Genomic DNA, 10,062 nt, shown 5'->3' on the forward strand with positions numbered 1-10,062 from the left:
AGAGAAGATTTCAAAGTGCAGCTCGGGAGGACAAAGCAAGATATTATAAAAGAATGTGCAGAGAGCTGGAATTGGAGAATAAAAAGGGAAGAACTCACTCTGCATTTCTCAAGCTGAAAAACAGATTTAAACCTCATGTCGCAATATTGAAAGATGCTATGGGCAATATATTGAATGACCCACAAAGTATCAAAAGAAAGTGGAGGGAACACTCAGAATTACTGTACCAGAAAGAATTAATTGGCACTGAAACATTTCAGAAGTGCACATGAACAGGAGCCAGTGGTAATGAAAAAGGAAACAGAAGCTGCATTAAAGGCATTGGCAAAAAGTAAGACCTCAGGAATCAGTGGGATACCAGTTGATTTATTTCAATTAGCAGATGCAGCATTGAATGCAATCATCAGTCTATGGCAGGAAATTTGTTGTCCGACCAACAGATTGGAAGATATTTGTTCCCATTCCCAAGAAAGGTGATACAACTGAAAGTGGAAACTATGAACAACGTCATTAATATCACATGCAAGTGATATCATGATAGATGGAGAAAGATTGAAGCTGTTAACACTTTCATCTTGCTTAGATGTACTATCAACACACTTGAAAACCAGCAGTCAAGAAATCAAAAGATACATGGCATTGGGAAAACCTGCTGTCAAGGACCTCTCCAACATGTTAAGATGCAAATGCTGTCAGTTTAAAGAATAAAGTTCACCTGATTCAAACTATGATCTTATCAATAGCTTGCTCTGCATCTTAAAGTTGGATAAGAAAGGATGACAGAAGAATAGATGCCTTTGAGCTGTGGTGTTGGAGAGAAGTTTTGAATATCCTATGTACTGCCAAAAGCACAAACAAATTAGAGAAAGTGCAGCATGGCGTTCTCTGAATTCAGGCATGGCAAAACTTCATCTCACATACCTTAGGTGTGTTGCTAGAAGAGGCCAGTCCTTGGAAGGAGACTTCATGCTTGGAAAAATGGAGGGCCAGGAAAAGAAAGGAAAATCCTCAAAGAGATGGAGTGAGTGACATGGTGACTGTTACAAGGGACTCAAATACTATCAGTGATCATGAAGGATGGAGCAGGATAGAGCAAGGTTCAGGCTGTTGTTCTGTGGTCACTGTGAATTGGGAGAAGGGACTCATGTTAGCACCTAACAAATAAAACTTTCTCCTTAACTTAATTAAATTGGAAGATAATAGGAAAGGAAATTATATTTCATTATGTGACTTAATATGCTTTTAACGCTGCCTCTCTGTACCATGAGAAAGTCATCTGCCAATAAGGTTTAAATATTGAGAAGTACTTAACTAAAAAACACAAACTGAAGACACTGTTGTTGTGAGGAGCCATCTGGCCAATGTGGTTCATAGCGACCCTATGAACAATAGACCTTGCTTCAGTCATGCTCACCGTCTCTCATATGCTTAATCCTAGCATGATCTTACTTCTGGCTACTTTTTAAACTTATTTCTTGCACCCTACACACAACCTATGTGCCTTCATTGCATTCATTCCAAGGGACTTAACACATTTCTCCACCTTATCTGCTAGTACACTTCTTACTGGTCCCTCAAGAGATTAGTTTCTACTCCTGCCAGGCTCTGGGGTCAATCCTAAAGCATCCAGGCAACCTCTGAAGAATTGTTGAGTGGAGCCTGGAATTATTCATGCATTCCTCCGTGCATTATCCAGAGGCATGTAAAATACAATCCCTCTCCTGTTTGTGGGATGACTCACTTTGTAAACACCCTCTAGTTTTGGTGCTGCAATTGGCACCTTGAGTTAAGCCACCACCTTTTTAACAAGAGTTCTGATACTGACTAGTATCTGGCCTGACATCTGACATCCTGTCATCCAGATGCTCTGCTTCCCACTGAATGGGCCCTTTCACTCCCTTGTCTGGACCTAAATCCCTACTAAAGACTCTCTGATCCTCTTGCTACCATGTCTTCCCCCACAAAACCCAATTTCTTACAAGTCATTTATATCCCCAAATCTCAATCCCATTACTTGAATATTGTGATTTGGAATAAGGAATACACTGTCAACTGCCAAAAGAACAAATAAATCTAAAAAAAAAAAAAAAATAGAACAAACATAAATAAATCTGTCTAGAAGGAAGTACTACTTGGGTGGCAAAGATGTTGGTTATGGATGCATTAGTCCTTTGAATAAGATATTATGCTAAAGTTAAAAAAGAAAGAAAAGAAAGGGGAAAGACATCATACTGAGAAAAGTTTGAAAGTCATGAAAAGAGGAAGACCCTCCATGATGTGATTGACACAGTGACTACAGCAATGAATTTGATCAGGACAGAGATTATGAAAGCAGTTCAGGTTAGGGCAAGGTGCCTATCAGTTGTTCATAGGGGTGCTATGAGTTCTGGTTGAGTCAATGGCACATAACAACAACAGTCACATCTCCTTTTAGAAATTTGGTCCCTCTCAATTCTATTTTTATAATGGCTTCTCTCTCCCCCCCCCTTTTTTTTTACACAAAAGATGTGTAATTAACTATTAATCCAAAAGTTGGGAGTTGGAACTCATGCAACAATGCTGAGGAAGAAAGGCCTGGTGCTCACCTTCCACAAACATTTGAGCCAAAATAACTTCTGGAGCAGTTCTGCTCTATCAGGCTCTCTCCCTGATTGTGATGCTCAGCTCAGCTCAGCTCACAGTAGAGGTAGTGTAGATTAAAGCAATGTCAGTGTCCATGGAACATTCACCGTATTAAGGAAACTTTTGCTGAATTTTTTATTCAATGCACTCTGTCACCCAAGCAATCTATCTCTAGATACTGATTTTTCTTTTTGCTAAAAAAGAAACATTTTTCTTTGTTTTATGAAATAACAAGTTCTTTTTGAATAATCATTTCTAAATTTTAAAAGTCACAGAATTGAGGTGCCCTTTTTAATTTAGCATAATAATCTGGTAATGAGCCAGCAGTTGTGATATCCAATTTGTGTTATGGGCCTGATTCATCCTATAAAGCTTTCTACACTGTCTATTTTCATATTACCCAGTTTCTATGGCAACATGTTTATTCTCCCAGAGGAGCAAAAATGAGTACTTAAACAGAGTTGAACTTGAAGATATAAAACTTCAGAATGAATAGTCTAGTCAGCGGCTTTCAATGAGAAAATCAAGAAGACAGAAAATATATAGATGTGTGAAGATCCATGACAACACAAAGGAACTACTTTTTATTTCTGTGGACCAGCAAGGTAGCAAATCACTCTTAGTGTCATTAACAGCAAGTATAAACAGATTTCTTTCTCGAAAAGCAAACTACAAAACCCATTACTTAGACAAAGGGTCTTTTTCAGTTGCAATTTATTGGTTATTTTACGGTTTTATTTTATTTCACAAATTGATTCTCTTAGTAGCGATTTGTGCACACATATTTCAAGAATGCTTAACCTGAATTTAGAACAACTTGATTTTGGGGGAAAAATATATGCATATGTATATGTTTATCTATCTATACTTTTATTTGTATGTAAATGTGTATGAATTAAACCTGAGAAAATAGTTCGATGACTTCAGTGTTTTGCTTTTATTTTAATTAAAAATTTATTCTTTTTCTTTTTAAAAAGATATGTCTGGAATCTCTATAGCCTACCTATTGCTATTTTTTGCTATTTGAATAGAGTTTGCTAATGAATGTTAATTCAGTTGCATTGGTTTAACAGGAAGAGAAGCAGCTAATCTTCCTTAAGGCTGCCAGTTCTCTGCCAAATACTCAATAACCTTACAGCAGGACCTTGAATTATACCAGTAAAATAATTCACATCCACTTGCAAGTTCCTTTGAAGAGGCATAAACTCCACTTGGGAAAAACAAAGCAAAATCCCTTGGCTCCAGTGGTGCACCGTCCTTCCCTCCTGCTCCTTCGTCTGCACCCTTGATTCCTCTCTATCTGCAGCCTCCTCCTTTGTTTGCTGTGCTCCTGCTTTCTTTGTGCTTAATATTTTGTCTGTTAAGCTCTGACTTTCTTTTCTTTCCCAATGTGTCTTCTTGCTTCCCGTATTCTCATCACTTTCAAACTTCACTCTTGATCTTCCCTCTTCAATTTTTAGCTTTTTAAAAAAATATGATCCTTTTCCCAGAGTCCCTCAGTGCCTTTAATTTCTTTTCTTTTTCTTCTCACCATCTTTATTTCCTCTCCCCTTGCATTTTTCTTTCCTCCTGAAGTGAATGCATTTTATTTCATCTTACTTATTGTTCCTGGAAGTCTTGCTTTTCTTCCCTGTAAGATTGTTTCCCTGTAATGCCTCTTTTCAACATAATGTGCTTGAAGTAGATTAAGTATTTTTCTGACATAATGAAAGTGAGAAGAAAATTAGTCTTAGAAAAATACCCTAAAGAGAGATTGCTTTTTCATTTTTAATTCCTGAAACTAATCTCTATCCCTCTTTGAGATTATAAAATGTACCATCAGTAATATGCTATGGTCTATACTTGTCCAGGTCAGGCATTACTGACCCTAATGGATACAGGAAGATTGCCAGAAGGCATCAAGTGTGCTAAGACTCATAGGTATTCTATGAACAATAGATCTAAACTCTCCCCTAACCTGTACCATCCTCAATCAATCCCATTGTTACAGTCACTGTGTCAATTCATCTGGTTGAAGACCTTCCTCTTTCTCTGATTTTCCAACTTTCCCAGCATGTTCTCTTTCTCCAAGGATTAGAGCCTCACGATAACATGCCCAAAGTATGTGTTCCAAAATTTCACCATTATTGCCTCTAAGGAGCATCCTGGTTGCCCTTCTAATTGAACAAATATTTTAAAATCTCCAAATTTTTTTTAGCCTGGTCCTAATAGTAGGAAGCTGCACTGAAAGCTGAAAGACACACAGTTCGAAGCCACCAGCCGCTTTCCAGGAGAAGGATGGGTAATCTCCTCCCATGTGATTCACTGCCTCTGAAAACCCACCAGAGAGTCATCTATGAGTCAGTACCTACTGGATGGTACACAACAAAATAACAGCAAAGTCTATCAGAACAAATGTTAAATTCTCCATAGTAGTTGCTGGGTTTGTCATACTCAATAATTGGTTAATTACTTTCTTTCACCCACCATAATATATCAAATATACACATAATTTTCCCCTTTTTCTCACTTTACTGATTTTGCATTATGAAAAATATACCATCATTACATAAAATATTAGGACAGAGAAATTTTCCAAACCCTCTTTTCTTCAGTAATGATGATGTTGTTGTTGTTGTTGTTGTTGTTATGTGTTTTCGAGTTGTTTGCGACTCATAGCGACCCTATGTACAACAGCCCTAAACTCTGCTCTATCCTGTGCCAATCTCATTGCCCCTGACACACCCATCCCGATTACCCCAGTCACTGAATCAATCCGCCTCATTGAGGGTCTTCCTCTCTTGCGCTATCCCTCTACCCTCCCAATCATGACATCCCTCTCCAAGGACTGGTCCCTCCTTGCAACATGTCCAAAGTATGTCAGATGGAGCTTCAGAATCCTTGCCTCCAAGGATCAACCTGGCTTTTCCCTCTCCAGGACTAACTTGTTTGTTCTCCTAGCAGTCCATGGTATATTCAGTACTCTTCTCCAGCACCATAGCTCAAAGGCATCAACTCTCCTTCTATCATCCCTAGTCATTGTCCAGGTTTCGAACGCATAGCAAATAATTGCAAAGACCGTGGCCTGTATCATGCTCACCTTAATCTTCAGACTGACATCTTTGCTTCTCAGTGTCTTGAGAAGTCTCTGACAGCAGATTTTCCCCAATGCAATTCATCTTTTAATTTCCTGGCTGCTGACACCAAGAGTGTTGATAATTAATTATAAACCCACCACATGTAATAATGTAGTTTGTGAAATATACAATTCAAACTAGCACTAATTATGACCTCTCATATATTTGTGAAGCTTTTGGTGTAGCTAGCTGAAACTGCTTCCTTCACTACAATTCATTCTTGATCATATGTTCCTTACTCAAATGGATCAATGTCAACCAATTCTTTCTGCTACAGGGGCGCTGTATATTTCTTCCCTTTTTTATGCTTATAGTATTATTCAATATCTTCACATACAATCCTTCAGGTATTGAAACACAAGGCTTGAATTATCACTTTAACTCTTTCAACTTGAGAAATGCTCAATGTGTTCTTTCTTTGTGGTTTTCTAACTACAGGTATTTGTACATTTTATTTTACTTTGCTGTGTCATTGTAGAATGTCCTTTGCCATCTTAAGTTCAACTTTTGACATTTCTGCCTTTACTTTAGCTTTTCTACATTACAGGGCAAATTTCAGAATTGCTTTTGACACCGATTTGTATTTTTCTTAATAACTTTTTGTCTTCTTCATGTGTGACATCCTTAAAATCATCCCCACAGCTCGTTGGTTTAAGTCATTAGAATTCAGTGCATCAGATCTATTATTGAGATGTTTTCAAATTCAGAGGAGATAAATATAAGGCATATTTTGACTCTGATGCATTTGTTTTCTTTTTCTCCCATTTCAATTTGAACTTGCATGTGAGTGTCTGTTCCAGTCAGCCCCTGATATTATTCTGACTTCTGAAATTGAGCATTTATAGTATCTCATTCCACAGATGTAATAAATTTGATTCCTGTGTATTCCAAGCTTCACTGACGACATTGGCAAAACACAAGGCTCTAGGAATCCATAGAATACCAATTGAGATGTGTAATGAAATTGATGCAGCCCTAGCCATGCTCATTATATTATGCCAAGAAATTTGAAAAACAACTACCCAGCCAATTGACTGGAATAGATCCATATTTGTTCCTATCAAAAAAAAAAGTGACCCAACAAAATGAGGACACTATCAAGCAATTTTATTAACAACACATACAAGTAAGTTATTGTTGAAATTATTTAAAAATATTATTAAATTATATTTATTTAATTATTTATTTATTCATTAATATTTATTAAATATTAAAAATTATTTAAAACGGCCATAATTTCAGGCTGGATTCAGAAGATGTCATGAACAACAGATAACATTGCCAGATGGTTCTTGGCTGAAAGCAGAGAATTCCAGAAAGACATTGGCTTATGTTTTATTTGACTATGTAAAAGCATTCAACTGTGTTCATTATAAGTTATGGATAACTTAAGTTATGGATAAGTTAAGAAAAATGAAAATTTGAGAACACTTAATTGTAGTTATAAGAAACTTGTGCATAGAACAAGGAGTTTTTCAAATAGTGCAAGGGGATAGTGTATGTTTTAAAAATCCAGAAAGGTGCATTAAGGTCATTCCCTTTATCCATAACTATATGCTGTGCAAATCACTTAAGAATATGGATTATTTGAAGAAGAATATGTGTAAAAAGAGCAAAGGCCATGTGGGGACAGCCATTTCTGACCTGTACCAATGTTACAAAGGTAAATTGTCCCTGTCAATAACACCAACAACACAAAACCAAGTCCCATGAAGTCAAATATGTCCCTCATACTCCTGTACTTTTTTTTTTCTACTCACCCCAAAACCAATCTCATTGCTTTACTGGGTTCGAACTTCAATGTGGTAAGTTAATGGACCGCACAGGACCATATAGGGACATCAAAAGGTCATAATTCAGGTTAGTAGCAGAATACAAACACTCAGTCAGGACAGCTTCTGAAATGTGCTCACAGGCACCTCAGCCTTGAGCTTCATGGCTTTAGGCCAGTGTTACAAAGCTCTCAGTCCTGCCTGTTATGGCTCTCCCCACACCCCTCTAGTCCTCCAATAAACTTGGGCAAAAGACTCTTAGCTCTGGTTCAACAGCAAAGCAGCCCCAAGGTTCATGCTGTCTCATGTCACATCTCTGGTCCTCTGCTTTGGTCACTGCTACTGCTGCAGTAAGTCCATCTGAAGTGAGAATCTCTGGCCCTGAAGGGTGCTCCCTGCATGCTTGCTTCTTTTTTTGCTGGTAATGAAGATCTCGAATGGGCCTCTGAGACTGCTCGATTTAATGGCAAGATTAGCTAATCAATCCCCCTGTGGATAGGCTAACACACCCTATTTACATTCACTTGCCCATCCACATGGCAAAGTCAAATTCAATGGTTTGGAAGGCCATTTTAAACAATAAACCCTTAATACCCCAGCATGACATCAGAATTGAAAGTAGACTAATCAACAATATATGCTATTCAGATGACTCACTTGCTGAATTGAGGAAGACTCCATCTTGCAATATAGACTACATCTCAGTAACAAAAACAAAAATCATACAATTGGACCAATCGGTAACATTATGAGGAATAGAGAAACGATTGAAGCTGTCAAGGATTTCATTTTGCATGGTTCCACAATTAACACCCAGGGCAATTGTATTCAACAATTTGAAAGACATGTTGCATTGGGCCAATGACCTCCTTAAAGTGTGAATGATCAAGGAGACCGTTTAAACACTAAGATGTGCTTGATTCAAAGAGTGTTATTTTCAGTTGTTTTGTAAGATGTGAAAGTTAGACAGTGACTAAGAAAGACTGAAGAAGAATTGATGCCTTTGAACTGTGGTGTTGGTAAAGAGAACTGAACATTTCATAGTCCACCAAAAGAACAAACAAAGAGGTTTTGGAGGAACTGCAATCAGTATCCTCTTTAGAATAATTTTAGAATAATGAAACCTTGTCTCACATAGTTTAGGCCTGTTGTCAGAAAACACTAGTGCTTGGGTGAACACATCATGCTTGGAAAAGTAGAGGTCAGTAAATGAAAGAAAGGCTCTCAGAGAGGTGGATTGACACAGTGAATAGGCCTGTGCATGACAAAGATTGTGCGGGAGCTGAAGGGGATGGATAGGCTCTGGTCCACTCTTCAGAGAGTCAGTTTAATTGACTAGACCCCACCAAGCAATAAAAGCTACAGAAGTCAGACATCCACATACATGTAGTAACCTCCTATGCATGTACAAATTAGACAATAAAAAGGGAAGATAAGGGGAAAATTGTTACATTTGAATTGTTGTGTTGGCAAAAAAACATTGAAAGACTTCTAAAATTACAAATCTGTTCGAGAAGAAATATTAATATCACCAGAATATTCTTTACAGGAAGAAATTGTCTTACTTTGGGCACATCATCAAAAAGATCAATCACTAGAAAAGGACATAATTGGAAGAAAACTCAAAACTCATTGCGGTGGAGTTAGAACCCACTCATAGCCAACCCCCTAGCAAATAGTTGGGAGCTTCAAATAGCACAGGACGAGATTTTTCATCTTTCTACCACAGAGTCCTTGATGGATTTGAACTGCCAAAGAGGTATGGGCTTTGGGTCAGAAGTACAACTCCCTAAGTACTAGCCTTCAGAGTTCCATGTATTTGTTAGAAGGCTAGGAAAATCAAGGGAAACCTTCAATGGAATGGACTGATACACTAACCACCACAGAGAACTCAAATAAGAAGATAGCAGAGGACTGAGCAATATTTTTCTTTAATATGTAAGATGACCATGAAACAGAATTTACTGGAGGGCAATTAACAACACCACATGCAACTGAATTCATTCAGCAACTTTTACTGAGCTTATACCATGGATTTACAAATCAGATTACCTTAATTTTTCACTCTGATAATTTTATTCTGACCTCTAGAAATTGGGGAAATATAATAGGCTATGAGCAGAGATGAAACAAAGATCATCTAACCCTCCTTTCATTTTATGGAGATGGAAATTACGGCCAAGAGAAATGTTGCATCTTGGCCACAATCTTATCATCAGATATAGCATCTGAATCGGGATGACAGTATATTCACCTAACTCGTAGCCTTAGCAATATAACAGTGAAGATGTTAATGGTAAAGAAGATATTTCCATGGCTTAAATGTCTTCAAACATCTGTCTAAGAGTTTTGCCTAAGTTTATACCTGGACAATTTTGTTTTGCAAACTGCTTTTGACTGTGTGGATCACAACAAGCTGTGACTGACTCTAAGAAGAATGGGAATCCCAGAATATTTGATTGTGCTAATGCGAAACCTATACTTGGACCAGGAGGCAGTCGTCAGAACAGAGCAAGGAGACACTACATGGTTCAAAATCAAGAAGGGGGTCC

This window comes from Elephantulus edwardii, unplaced genomic scaffold (genome assembly GCF_000299155.1).
Source record: "Elephantulus edwardii isolate Elephantulus edwardi_28Jun2011 unplaced genomic scaffold, EleEdw1.0 scaffold00007, whole genome shotgun sequence".
Classification (NCBI taxonomy): domain Eukaryota; kingdom Metazoa; phylum Chordata; class Mammalia; order Macroscelidea; family Macroscelididae; genus Elephantulus; species Elephantulus edwardii.